At 34.7% G+C, this 15,433-nt stretch overlaps 1 pseudogene; it reads left to right on the top strand.

Moving 5' to 3' along the window:
- The first annotated feature begins 1,199 nt into the window (after positions 1 to 1,199).
- On the top strand, positions 1,200 to 3,591 carry LOC137727387 (pentatricopeptide repeat-containing protein At4g35130, chloroplastic-like; annotated as a pseudogene).
- The last annotated feature ends 11,842 nt before the right edge of the window (positions 3,592 to 15,433 follow it).

The following is a 15,433-nucleotide window of genomic DNA, read 5'->3' as shown; positions in this document are numbered from 1 at the left end:
GTTCGATTAAACCCACAATACATAAAAATCAGACATTTAGAAAGATGGGGATGATCAAGAGAGTACTATTTCGACATTTTCGAGCTCTGATTAATCGAAAGAACAATTTGATCAGAAGCAATGCTTTAATGGAGGCCGTTGCAAAAGTAAATGGTGATCATCGTCATAAGAGTACTAGCGTAATTTCTCATCAGACTCAGGAAGATGGGGCTGTGAGGATGAAGATTCTGGTAAGAAGGGATGATTTGAAGCAAGTTCTGGAGCTCATGAATGGCAACAGCATTCATAACCAAGCATCAGTTGTTAGGGCATCGTCTTCATTTTCTTTGGAGCAGAGGCTAAATGTTTTGAGAAAAAAGCAAATTCAAAGAGCCAAACAACGCCACCAGAGTTCTTGGAGTCCTGAATTGCAAAGCATCCCTGAAGAAATTCAATTTTAAAACCTTAATTACAACTAAAATTTTCGAGTGTGTTATTTGACTTTATGTGTTTGACATCACACTTTGATCGCATGTAATTTTTTTCTCCAATTCATATTGGTTTCTTTCAACATAATAAAACTATCCTTGTTGGTTCTATCATCTATGGTAGCTTGTTATAGCTCTAACTAGCTTTAGTTTGGGTTTTGCAAGTCGCAAAAAAAAAAAAAAAAATAGAACACGCCAAGGTGCATGACTTGATCGATTGAGAAACAATGTCACTGAGGGTTTTAGATTAAAACCATTTGACACTGAGTTGGTATGACCGATTTATCAAAATTAATCTTTTATGCTTCTTTCATTTTGAGGAATGACTTACATGACACGAGTATACCACTTCAATGGGATTCCGTGCCAATATAATAAAGACATGTGTAAAATTTTCTCTACATATTCTTATTTCATGAATACAGATATCGTAACGATATATTCGTGTCATGTAAGTTTTTCTCACTTGAAGGTTCCCGCTTAATTGTAAATGACTACTCTTTGGGCTTAAAATAGCTGGGTAAAAAGATTCGGGCTGCCCCAGCCCGTTAACGGCTATATATCCACAATTTAAAAGTTTACAGAATAACGGCTATCCTTCAAACCCCTCCCCAAGAAGAAGACGGAGGACGGGAGGAGGAAGAAAAAAAGAGTGGACCCCTTTGTCTATTGAGTAATGAGTTGCAACAGCTATTTTCCCAGCGCCGTCTAATCCCCTGAAACCATTCAAAAATGGCTGCATCTCTCGCGCACGATCAGCTCTTACCTCTACAACTCCACCTCCCTGCCACCGAGCCTTTTACGAAAACGAGCCGCTGAGCCCAAAGCAAACCAAAGCTCCGACCAGCCGAAGTTTCCTAAATTGGTTCGTGGAATCCGACAACTTTCGAAGAATCCGAGCACCTGGATTAAACCCCTCAACAACTAGGCGCTCAAACAGGCTCTTCGGGAGTATGTTGAATCTGGGTCCATGGAGGATGCACTCCGGTTGTTAGAGAAAATGTCCCATTCAGATACGTATTACTGGAATGTTATGATTAGAGGTCTCGCTGATAATGGGTTGTTCCGGGAGGCGATTGATTTTTATCATAGTATGCAAAGGGAAGGTATTCGAGCTGATAATTATACCTACCCATTTGTGATCAAGGCTTGTGGTGCGTTGTTGTCGTTGGATGAAGGGCAAAAGGTTCAAGGGAAGTTGTCTAAGGTCGTTTTGGATTTGCATGTTTATGTCGGTAACTCGCTTTGTGCTGCATATGCGAAACTTGGTTGTATAGAGTATGCAGAGAGAGTGTTTGACGAAATGCCTGTTAAAGACTTGGTTTCTTGGAATTCTATGATTGGCGGGTATGCTGCTGTTGGAGATGATTGGAGGGCGATGGTTTGTTTTAAGGAAATGCAGGTGCTTGGGATGAAGTCCTGATAGATTCAGTATGATTGGCAGTCTTAATGCTTGTGCTATTGAGTGCTTTCTCCAACCAGGGAAAGAAATCCATTGCCAGGTGCTGAAATGTATGCTTGAATCAGATGTCATGGTGCAGACCTCGCTTATTGATATGTACCACAAATGTGGTAGAGTGGAATATGCAGAGAGGTTGTTTGATGAGATTTGCACCAAGAATGTTGTGGTTTGGAATGCGATGATACGTGGGTATACTCAAAATGCTCGTCCGCTTGAGTCACTTTCTTGCTTGAAAAAAATGCAAAAGGCAGATAAGTTGATTCCTGATTCTATCACAATGATCAATTATCTTCCCTCTTGCACACAACTAGGAGCCCTATTGGAAGGTAAATCAATCCATGGCTATGCCATTAGACGAGGTTTTCTCCCTCATATTGTATTGGAAACTGCGGCAGGATAAATTTGGCAGAATGTATATTTGGTCAGCTAATTGAAAAGAACTTGATATCATGGAATAGCATGATTTCTGCATATGTACGGAGTGGACAGAACAGGGAAGCCTTGGAACTATTTTGGAATCTCTTGAAAGAACCACTTGAACCGGATGCAATTACATTTTCAAGCATAATACCTGCCTATTCTGAAGTAGCATCAATAGGGGAGCGGAAGCAAATTCATGGTTATATCACAAAATTGGAGCACAACTCAAATACCTTAATCTTGAATGCAACTGTTTGCATGTATGCAAAATGTGGGTATCTGGAGACGGCACAAGAAGTTTTTGATGGGATGATATTCAGGGATGTCAGATCGTGGAACACTTAATTATGGCTTATGCAATACATGGGTTTGGGTGAATATCCATCGAGTTTTTCTCCAAAATGAGAGACAATGGCATTCAACCTAACGGGAGAACATTTGTTTCCCTGTTAACGGCGTGTGGTGTTTCTGGCATCGTTGATGAGGGTTGGAAATACTATGACTAGATGAAAAGAGACTATCGTATTGATCCTGGAATAGAGCACTCTGGTTGTATGATCGATCTTCTTGGTCAAACAGGTAATCTTGACAGTGCCAAGATTTTTATGGATGAAATGTCACTGCTTCCCACAGCCAGAATTTGGGGGTCATTACTGACAGCTAGTAGAAACAACAAAAATATAGAGTTCGCTGAACTTGCTGCTGAGCATATTTTGTCCTTGGAACATGATAATACCGGGTGTTATGTCTTGCTTGCTAATATGTACGCTGAAGCTGGGAGGTGGGAAGATGTAGAACGGCTTAAATATCATATGAAGCAAATAGGACTCCGGAAAACTGTCGCGTACAGTTTTGATGAGACCAAATGTAGGTCTTACAGATTCATCAACCAAGATACGACCCATGTTGAAACCTACATGATTTATGCTGCTTTAGACTTGATTCTGAGGAAGATAGGGTAAGACAAATACGCTCATAGTATCACCAAGTTCAGACCGTTGGATTTGTAGAGAAAGAGAGCAAATTCCGCAGAGTCTCACGGTTTAAGATTGGCAATTTGTTTTGGTTTGATCTCTACGGAAATCAGACGCCCCGTTGTTTGGAAAAACACTAGAATCTGTGAAGACTGTCATAGTGCTGCAAAGAAGATTTCAGAAATCACCAAGAGAGAGAATTGTTGGAGATTCAAATGTCTTTCACCACTTCATTGACGGCAATTGCTCTCGTCGCGATTACTGGTGAGACTAGTTTTGTAGAAACATGGTGTATCATTTATATTGCACAACTGTGATTACACATCTAGGCCTCCTTTGGTGCTTAGGATGGATTGAGTTGAATAACTCACTAAATCCTATGTTAGTTGGTAGAAGCAATGAAAGAAACTTAGGGCATGTTTGTTACTCTACTTGAATCCAACTTTTTAAACTCAAAAACAATTTTCAAGTTTTAGGCCTTAAAAACTTGTTTGGTAGGATTATTTTAAAAAACTAAACTCAAGACTAACTAAAAAATATAGTCTATTCTCTAAAAACATAAAAAGTGAGTTTTTAGAATTTTTAAACTTAAACTCACTCATTTGTTTTCTCTTCCTCCTTCCCCTCTCTCTCTCTCTCTCTCTCTCTCTCTCTCTCACTTTTAGAATTTTAAAACTCAAACTCACTCATTTGTTTTCTCTCACTCCAAATCTCTCTCTCTTTCTCTGTCTCTCTCTCTCTCTCCTCTTTTTGTTTTTCTTCACCTTTTTCGTCTCTCTTCCAATTTGCTCTTTTCATTCGCTCGGTTCTTTCTCTCACTCCTCTTCCTCTCTATCTCGTCTGATCCTCTCTCTTCTTTCACTTTCCTTCAATCATCTCTTACTTTCTTTCCTTCTCTCTCATCTTTCTCCCTCTCTTGCGATCCCCTCTTTTTAGATCTTTTTGTCTAGTTTAAGTTGTAAAATTTAAAATTTTTGAATCGCAAACCAATTAAGATTTTAAGTCTTAAAGAAAATTGTTTTTAAGAAATGTTTTGAGAAATGATAAAAAATTTCAAATAGGATACCAAACAGGCTCTTATCTTTTTGTGTGTAAGTTTCACGTCATCGGGTCTAATTTGCTTTGAGGTGCTGTAATTCAAATAGGGAATTCATTTACCAAACGCATTTAACATAAATAAGTTGCTATTTTTTTTTTTTATAAGTACTGCAACAACGCCAAACCAGCTCTTAATATCTGGATTGTTGCAATATATATAAAAAGATGACATAGTATGGATAATGTATATATAATGCAGTCCAGCAGGTAGCAACACAGAAGACAGCTAAGCACGCAACTTCCACCCCATTAAACTATTTAAACCGATTATAAAGTTGACTTTCATTACACAGGAGATCATCGACTTTGTGCATAAAATTAATCAACAATTAATTAGATCTTGTTGACTAAATCTTGTGCTAGGCAATCTCTCCCTCTCTCAACTCCATCGTGGTTTCCGGAGGGCGACTCAATACTCCTGTTAATTAAATCTAGTAACCCTCTTAGTATTTCCTCATTAAGGCAATTAATCCCTCTGCAAGCAAATATTTTCTTGAACCACCAAATGTAATTAGCCATCTTTAATTCTTGTTCGAAGTTGAAGCTTCTTGCAATTGCTGATACAATCTTTGCTTCAATGATTGTGATAATGAGATTTAAGGAAATAAAGCATGACTTACAAAGAATGGTAGTTAGTGAGGAATGAGATTTGTATCAAGAGGATTGTGTGGTAAAGGCAAGAAGTATCAAAGAGAAAATATTAAGTGACAAACTTTGTTGTGACCTTAAATACATACTTAATTTTACATCTCCTATTTATTCTATGCCTAGAATGTGTTACAGCGATATTCCGTGTCTTTACTTGGTTTATGAATATTGAGATTGTATGATAGAAGATGTCAGCTTGATGAGCAATCGGAATTCTTTGATACCATGTAGGAAGTGCTAATACAAAGATGGACCAAAAGTAGCACACCACTACATTGCCTTGCACATTCTTTAAATCCAAGGTACTTTCTTGAGAGTTTTAGTAAATTTATTTAGTTGGCCTTCATTATTATAATTTTTTTCATTTATCACTGACATGTATTACAACAATGAGTGGCTTGATGGTTGTCACATCCCGGCCCGGGCGGGACCACTTCACGGGCCCGACTCCACTACCGTAGCACGATATTGTCCGCTTTGGGCTTACCATTCCCCTCACGGTTTTGTTTTTGGGAACTCACGAGCAACTTTCCAGTGGGTCACCCATCATGGAATTGCTCTAGCCCCCTTCTCGCTTAACTTCGGAGTTCCTACGGAACCCGAAGCCAGTGAGCTCCCAAAAGGCCTCGCGCTAGATAGGGATGGGAATATACATATAAGGATCACTCCCCTGGACGATGTGGGATGTCACAATCCACCCCCCTTAGGGGCCCGACGTCCTCGTCGGCACACACGCGACCAGGGTTAGTCTCTGATACCAAATTGTCACATCCCGGCCCGGGCGGGACCACTTCCCGGGCCCGACTCCACTACTGTAGCACGATATTGTCCGCTTTGGGCTTACCATTCCCTCACGGTTTTGTTTTTGGGAACTCACGAGTAACTTCCCAGTGGGTCACCCATCATGGGATTGCTCTAGCCCCCTTCTCGCTTAACTTCGGAGTTCCTACGGAACCCGAAGCCAGTGAGCTCCCAAAAGGCCTCGCTCTAGGTAGGGATGGGAATATACATATAAGGATCACTCCCTTGGGCGATGTGGGATGTCACAATGGTGCTCCAAATCGTGTTGCTTTGCATAAGGATAAAGAGATCGCAATAGAAAAAAAAAATGCTTTAAGCGATACTTTACTAGTAATGGAGAGGAGAAGTATCAATGAGGACTATGTTGCTTTTTCAGCTAATCTTGATGAATTTTCAAGTAGTGATGCTATAAGTGTTAGATTTCTAATCTAACAGGTAAAATGGTGGATTGTCCATGGAGCTTCCACTCCAACTCTTCGAGATTTGCCTTTGAAGCTTCTTGGACAACCTTGTTCCTCCTCATGTTGTGAAAGAAATTGGTCAACGTTTGATTTCATTATTTAGGGGGAATAAGATACACCACAAAGAGCCAAAGATTTGGTATATGTCCATAATAATGTTCGTCTTCTATTTAGGAGGACCAACCTTTATAAAAAAAAGGTCAATTCAAAATATGGGATGTGGGTGGGGATGGATTTGATTCTTTGAGTATGTATGTGGGTGTGCTCGAAATTGCAAACCTTTCACTTGATGAATCGGAACTAGAGGTCGTGATCTTTACGAATAACGACAATGAAGTTCAAGAGGAAATTTAAAGAGCAATTTGAAGATCATTGAGATTTGAATCATATGTTGTTTTAGTTATTATGTTTGTGTGTTAATTATCATGTAGGGTGATTTGTTTGAAAATAATTATTATGTATGATGAATGAATTTGATGAACATGAGCAAGGGCGGAGCCAAGTACAAGGCTCCCCTACGCTATAGCATAGGGAGAGTTTGGTTCTTCAAGCTTAAAAATATTAATTTTTAGGTTAGTTTATGATTTTTAATTGTTATATTTCACATAAGAAATGAAATTTTTTATTAGTAAGCCTGTTTTTAAGAATAATAAGAGCTAATAGATGTTAAATAAACTCTTCATTTTAACCAATATTATATTTAATAGTAATAAATTAAAACTTCCATATCACAAATGATTTCTTATTTTATTCACTTGAAAGCTTTGAAAGCTAGAAACCTAGAAAACATAACATAAAATTTTTGCTTCAAATTACTACATTCAAGTTTTTACTATTATATAACTTTATGCAGGCAACATAGGATTAAAAACTTGATTTTGTAGTAATAATTTTAGCTTAGTCTACACACCGAATAATTTCTGACTATACCATTGAACATGAGTACTTTATTATATTATGAATAGGAAATATAGTTTTTAATATATGCAATATTTATTATATTTTAATCACCGTGTCCTTATTTTTTAGTTTTTTCGTGTTGACATGTCCGTATTCAGTGTCATGCAACCTAGGTTGTCAGTTGTCTCACCTGCACTTAAACTATTGAGGAGCTTTCAGTCTTTACCAGAGCTCTCCGTGCTACGTTGTGTTGAAGCAAATGGCTATACGTCACTCAAGACATTGTCTCTTACGCCATCTTTCCACGAGTTCAGTAATTTATTTGATGTCCATTCAACACCAACCATCACCCAAACTAGGCCTGGCAATTCCTGACACGACCCGATAACCCGACACGACACGACACGAAATTAACAGGTGTTCGGGTCGACACGATAACGAATCGGGTCGTCGTTATCGGGTAACCCGATAAGCACCTGTTAAGATAACGGGTTGATTCAGGTATACACGTGGGTAACACGATACACGATAAGAAGAATATTATTTTTATAATTTTATAACCCTAAAAAAAATGCTGTAATAATTATATACATTAATTTAACAATTTTATACCCCTAAAAACTATAATATATATATATATATATATATATATTAAATTAACTATAAAGTCTATAATAATTATAATAATTATATATACTATAATAATTATACCCCCAAAATGTTAACTATCTATAATAATTCTATAATTATATATATATATATATATATATATATTTAATTTTGAATTAAATTTTATAAAAACTATAATAATTATTAATTAATATGCATGATGCATCCATTGATTTGATTCCATTCCATTCATGCCGCCCTTTTTGAAGAAAAATAGAGGGAAAATGAAAATGGTAAGAAAAGTTGAAAATGAAACAAAAAAGTGAGGGAATTAGGGAAAGATGTTGGAGGGAAAAGTGAAAATTATAAGAAAAATTGAAAAGGAAACAAAAAAGAGAGGGAAAAATGAAAATTAATAGAAGTGGTGAGAAATTTATTTATTATTTTTTTTAAGTTATTAACTTTTTATCACACATATGACATATCTCACTATTTTTATAATGATACATGTGATATACTACTCCGTGTACCAGTCAATTATACGTACAAAATAAATAGATTTAAATCTACTTAATAAATAAATAAATATACATATATGTGTGTGTGTGTATATATATATATATATACACCATTGGAACTTGATGGGATACGAATTCTTCGAAATTAATTTGAACGATCCCAACAGTCAAACTTGTTTGTATATGCTTTGAGATCACATCAGCAAAAAATCGCAAAAAACAAACATTCAGAGATCAAGTAACGTGACAAAACTTTTCGACGCTTATAAACGAAAAATCACGATTTAACGGTTATTTTAACTTCAATTTTGATGATTTTTTATAGCTACACTCCTTGACCTTATATGAATTTGATCTTCAATTTAAAATATTTACACAAGTGGATACTACAAAATCTTATGTTATACTTGATGAAAGTATAAATAAACTCTAAGTGTTGGTTAATCTATTGTTTTTATGGGATACGAATTCTCTTAAACTAATTTCAACGATCCCAACCATCAAACTTGTTTGTATATGCTTTGAGATCACATCAGCAAAAAATCACAAAAAACAAACATTCAGAGATCAAGTAACGGGAAAAAGCTTTTCGACGGTTATAAACGAAAAATCACGATCTAACGGTTATTTTAACTCTGATTTTGATGATTTTTTACAGGTACACTCCTTGACCCTATATGAATACAATGAATGAATTCGATCTTCAATTTAAAATATTTACACAAGTGGATACCACAAAATCTTATGTTATACTTAATGAAAGTGTAAATAAACTCTTAAGTGTTAGTCAATCTATCGTTTTGTTGGGATACGAATTCTCCAAAACTAATTTCAACGATTCAAACCGTCAAACTTGTTTGTATATGCTTGGAGATCACATTAACAAAAAATCACAAAAAACAAACATTCAGAGATCAAGTAACGGCACAAAGCTTTTCGACGGTTATAAACAAAAAATTACGATTTAACGGTTATTTTAACTCCGATTTTGATGATTTTTTACAGGTACATTCCTTGACCCTATATGAATACAATGAATGAATTCGATCTTCAATTTAAAATATTTACACAAGTGGATACCACAAAATCTATTGTTCTACTTAATGAAAGTATAAATAAACTATAAGTGTTAGTCAATCTATTGTTTTGTTGGGATACGAATTCTCCAAAACTAATTTCAACGATCCAAACCGTCAAACTTGTTTGTATATGCTTGGAGATCACATCAACAAAAAATCACAAAAAAAAAAAAACATTCAGTGATCAAGTAACGGGACAAAGCTTTTCGACGGTTATAAACAAAAAATCACGATTTAACGGTTATTTTAACTTCGATTTTGATGATTCTTTACAGGTACATTCCTTGACCCTATATGAATACAATGAATGAATTCGATCTTCAATTTCAAATATTTACACGAGTGGATACCACAAAATCTTATGTTATACTTAATGAAAGTATAAATAAACTCTAAGTGTTAGTCAATCTATCGTTTTGATGGGATACGAATTCTCCAAAACTAATTTCAACGATCCAAACCGTCAAACTTGTTTGTATATGCTTGGAGATCACATTAACAAAAAATCACAAAAAACAAACATTCAGAGATCAAGTAACGGGACAAAGCTTTTTGACAGTTATAAACGAAAAATCATGATTTAACGGTTATTTTAACTCCGATTTTGATGATTTTTTACAGGTACACTCCTTGACCCTATATGAATACAATTAATGAATACGATATTCAATTTAAAATATTTACACAAGTGGATACCACAAAATCTTATGTTCTACTTAATGAAAGTATAAATAAACTCTAAGCGTTAGTCAATCTATCGTTTTGTTGGGATACGAATTCTCCAAAACTAATTTCAACGATCCAAACCGTCAAACTTGTTTGTATATGCTTGGAGATCACATTAACAAAAAATCACAAAAAAAAAAACATTCAGAGATCAAGTAACGGGACAAAGCTTTTCGATGGTTATAAACGAAAAATCACGATCTAACGGTTATTTTAACTCTGATTTTGATGATTTTTTACAGGTACACTCCTTGACCCTATATGAATACAATGAATGAATTCGATCTTCAATTTAAAATATTTATACAAGTGGATACCACAAAATCTTATGTTGTACTTAATGAAAGTATAAATAAACTCTAAGTGTTAGGTAATCTATCGTTTTGTTGGGATATGAATTCTCCAAAACTAATTTCAACGATCCAAACCGTCAAACTTGTTTGTATATGTTTGGAGATCACATCAACAAAAAATCACAAAAAACAAACATTCAAAGATCAAGTAACGGGACAAGGTTTTTCGACGGTTATAAACGAAAAATCACGATTTAACGGTTATTTTAACTCCGATTTTGATGATTTTTTACAGGTACACTCCTTGACCCTATATGAATACAATGAATGAATTCGATCTTCAATTTAAAATATTTACACAAGTGGATACCACAAAATCTTATGTTGTACTTAATGAAAGTATAAATAAACTCTAAGTGTTAGTCAATCTATCGTTTTGTTGGGATACGAATTCTCCAAAACTAATTTCAACGATCAAAACTGTCAAACTTGTTTGTATATGCTTGGAGATCACATCAACAAAAAATCACAAAAAACAAACATTCAGAGATCAAGGAATGGAACAAAGCTTTTCGACGGTTATATACGAAAAATCACGATTTAACGGTTATTTTAATATATTTATATATGGTATAGTATTATTATTTTATTTCTTTTCATAATTATTTTGGTAAACTTCTCATAATTTGAATGATTTTTAATGTTTGGTTTTTCTATACTTAGTTTATGCGGAAGAGAGTTCTGACGTGAAAAACCTTACTGAAAACATCTTCAACATAACTCTTCAAGGCAATAGATGAAGCCAAAGTTTCAATACAATTTCATGATGATCGATGTAAATTCAAGATTTTGTAGATAGAGGTGTAAACTTTTGAGAAAGACTTACAATCTTGAAAACAAAAACTCTTTCATTTTGATCCTTGCACATTTAATATTTGTAATAGATTAGTAGTGTATGTATTATTTTTTTATTAGGCTCTTATTTTCGAATGTAGATATAGTACTTAAACGACAAATGTTTTAATGTTTTGAAGTAATATTTATGTGGCAATGTGTGATATGTGCAAATTTAAAAAAAAAAATATTTTTTTCTTAACAGGTCATAACGGGTCGGGTCACTTTACCCGTTGGGTAAAGTGACCCGACCTGTTAAGGACCCGTTAAGATAACGGGTGTAACACGACACGATCCGTTAAGATAACAGGTGTTACACGAAAACGACACAAACACGACAGACACGACCCGTTTGCCAGGCCTAACCCAAACACATCCCCACCCACCCACCCCCAACAACAAAAAACCACCAAAAAAAAAAATACACACACACACACACTCTCATCTCTCTTATGCCATCTTTCCACGATCGAGTTTAATCATTTATTTGATGTCCATGTGTTACAAGAAATCTCTGATGGAACTTCAGTTAGCATTATATGTGTGGGAAATGAAATTCTAAATTGGTTTAGGAAAATTGTTATTAGCACTCCAAATATCTCATTTGATATTCCAAATTTTCTATAATTAAAAAGAAAAATATATTTGTAAAGATTGTAGAATGAAACTTTTGGAGTTCTAATAACAATTTCCTTGATTTAGCCATCAAAGTGAGGCATCTTCGATAACTATTACACTTCCTCCGGATTGGTATGGTACATAATTATTCGGTTTTGCTCCATCTCTTGTCGTCAAAGACGACTTTGGTGATGTAAAAATGATGTTTGGATATAAGTTCAAATTTCAAAACTAATTGTAGTGAAAGCCAAAACTAGTTATCATTTGTATTTTTTTTTTTTTTAAATAAGAAAGGGGAATTGACTTCTTCTATTGGTTCATATCACATGTGTGTGCCCAAAAAAAATACATATTTGTGTGGTGTAGTGCGTTTCCACTTGGAGAGGGAGCAAATTTATATTGCTCCACTCCATTTTACAGACTTGTAACTGAGCCTGTTTTGAGTTCAACGTTCTTGACCTCGATCCTCTCCTCATAGTCAAATACGAATTAAGGGTAATAAAGTGTGGGATCCGCCTGTTGTATGCCCAATGTCGAGACCATCAAGTTGGGAGGAAAAACAAGTTGAAGCAGTCAAAGAAAATGATTAGAAATTTAAAATAAAGAATTTGAGCTGAGCTGTTTGTAAGCCTTGTAGCCGAGGGATTTTTTTTCCTAGTGACCGGTATTAAGGGGATACTCCACGTCATAAAATAGGTGGAGACACATGGATAAATATATTATTTCCTCACATGTGGAGTATCTACTTAAATATCCGGTACTTCGAAAAATATGTCATTACCAAGGGATTCCTAGTTTTAGTCATTGTTGTTGTAAAGCTTTGGGTCTCCAAGTAATTTACCGAACTTTTGTGTTGATGTGTAAGTTGGGGGTAATTTGTTTAACATTACAAAATATTTTTAATATTAGGATTACTTTGATTAACATTTTGTGCTTTTAAGGATAAATCAACAAAGAGCTATTTTAGCAAAATTATTGACTTTGGCTGAAAATGAGAATTATTTCAATTGAGTTATGCTAGAAGATATTCAAGACAAAATGATCTTCGACCTATATCAAAATATATTATTATATTTTTTCGAACTAAATTGAATCTCTTGTTGTAAGCCTATTTTGGTAAGGGAAAAGAGAGAAGATGCGACATATGGAGAAAGAGAGAAAAAAGAGTTGGAGGATTCATATGATGATGTTTTTCACCACTTTGTGTTTTTATTTATATTAAAAATAGTGGGTTTACTTGCCCTACAAGTAATACAAGGTCCAATAGGAAAAATCTTGAACATAATAAAGAAAGTTGAAGTTCCATCATAAAACCAATTAACAATATGAAGAGTAGCCCAACTACTAATAAGCACATGCAAGGTCCCTCCTCTCATCAATGTGGAATTCATTCTCAACACACCCACTCACGTGTGGTGTATTTTAAGCCTAACACGTGGACAACACAATGCGGTGACATGGAGCACGTGTGGCTATTTGGCTTCATATGTCAGGCAACCTACTCTGGTACAATGAAGAAGTTGAGGTTCCACCATAAAACCAATTGGCAATATGGGGAGTAACCCAACTACTTAAGGTCCCTTTGCCCATTAATGTGGGATTCATTCTCAACACATAATCCTAAACACAATCTACTAGGATTTACCCATCACAAATAATTAAATTAGAATTGTAAAACTCCCTCAAGTGTGTAAATACTCAAGTACAGGATGCATCAAGTCATTATGGATGATATAGAAGTAGTTAATGAAGTCATCTCTAGTTAGCATAATGACTAAACGCAAGTTTCAAATAGGAAATTCATATAAGTAATTTTCACAAAACCGAGAGTTTTTTAGTGCGCTTGGAACACAAATAGTACACCACGTTCACTATATAAGTAGTAGAGACTGTTAAAAAATTAACAACTTAAATAACTAAACATTCTATACAATGACTAAACGTTTGTACTTATATAACGACACGTAGTGTACCACTCGTGTTCTAAACATAATAAAAAATTTCTTCACAAAACCTACTTATGCAAATCCAGAGTAATGAGAAAAGTGAGTAAATCATTTGGGTCGTTGCAATATATTATAAAAAAATCACGTAGCATGGGGAATATACATACACACATCCATACATATCCATACATACATACAAATATTGTATATGTATAATGGAGTCCGGCAGGTAGCAACACAGAACATGGCTAGCACGCAACTTCCATCTCATTAAACTAATTAAACCGATTATGAAGTTGACTCATTACACAGGAGCATCGACTTTGTGCATAAAATTAATCAACTACTACTTAAGTAGGAGAAAATTATATAACATGACTATTAAAAGTTAGGCAACCTCTCTCTACTATTTCTTTTCATCTCTCGCTCTCGCTTGAGGCAATTAATTTATGTGCGCACAAATACTTTCTTGATTCAAAAGTAAATCATTGACTTACACATATTTAATTAGATAAATTTTGGTTCTGAGCTATAGCGTAAGACAATTAGTCTCTGTGCGCGCAAATACTTTCTTTGAATCTTTGTTTGTTTCCTCTAATTTTGAATTGGTGTTAAGGGTGTAATAATTGATGTTATAAGTTATTTTATTTTCAGAAATTTGAAATGAAAATTGATTTAGTATTGGACTAGTGATTACTTATTGTAGATTTGTATTAGACTTGTTTTTCATGGATTTTGTGGTGTATGGTTACCACTTACAATTACTAATAAAAACTTTAGCAAATTCTACATTGGAGTTTATTGATCGTTAATGTATATGCATACTGAATTCGGTTTGAGTGTATCATAAGCAGATAGTGGATGTGTGGTTCCCCCAGACTCGAAAGCGTGGGTCGAGTTTTCATGACCCTTTTAATGGAGAATATAAGCTTGAACTCCTTTAGTAATCTCTTCCTTTCATTTTTGTGTGTATTATCTGTATATGGATGTGTAACCAGTATATATTAAACACGTAGAGAGGCTTACTTGCCTACAAGTAATACAAAGTTCAATAAGAAAGATCTTGAACAAAATTCTAAGCACAATCTATTAAGATTTACACAACCACAATCCTAATTAAATTAAAACTACAACTTTTCTCTTGAATATATAAATACTCAAGTAGATATCGTATTAAGTTCTTATGAATAATACAGAAACAGTTAATGAAACCATCTCGTCTAATCGACGTAATGAATAAAGGCAAGTCTCAAATAAAAAATTCATATAAAAAGTTAAGTCTAGTCGACACATGCATGGGATATAACCCACAATTTTTAATGACCAAAAAGTGAGTTAATTATTTGGATGGTTGCAAATTGCAATATAATATAGAAAAGTTTACGTAGCATGGATAATATACAATGGAGACCGGCAGGTAACAACACAGAAGACAGCTAGCACGCAACTTCCATCTCATTAAACTAATTAAACTGATTATAAAGTTGACTTTCGTTACACAGGAGCACCGACATTGTGC

Source organism: Pyrus communis, chromosome 3 (genome assembly GCF_963583255.1).
Source record: "Pyrus communis chromosome 3, drPyrComm1.1, whole genome shotgun sequence".
Classification (NCBI taxonomy): Eukaryota; Viridiplantae; Streptophyta; class Magnoliopsida; order Rosales; family Rosaceae; genus Pyrus; species Pyrus communis.
This window is presented reverse-complemented; position numbering and strand designations above follow the sequence as displayed.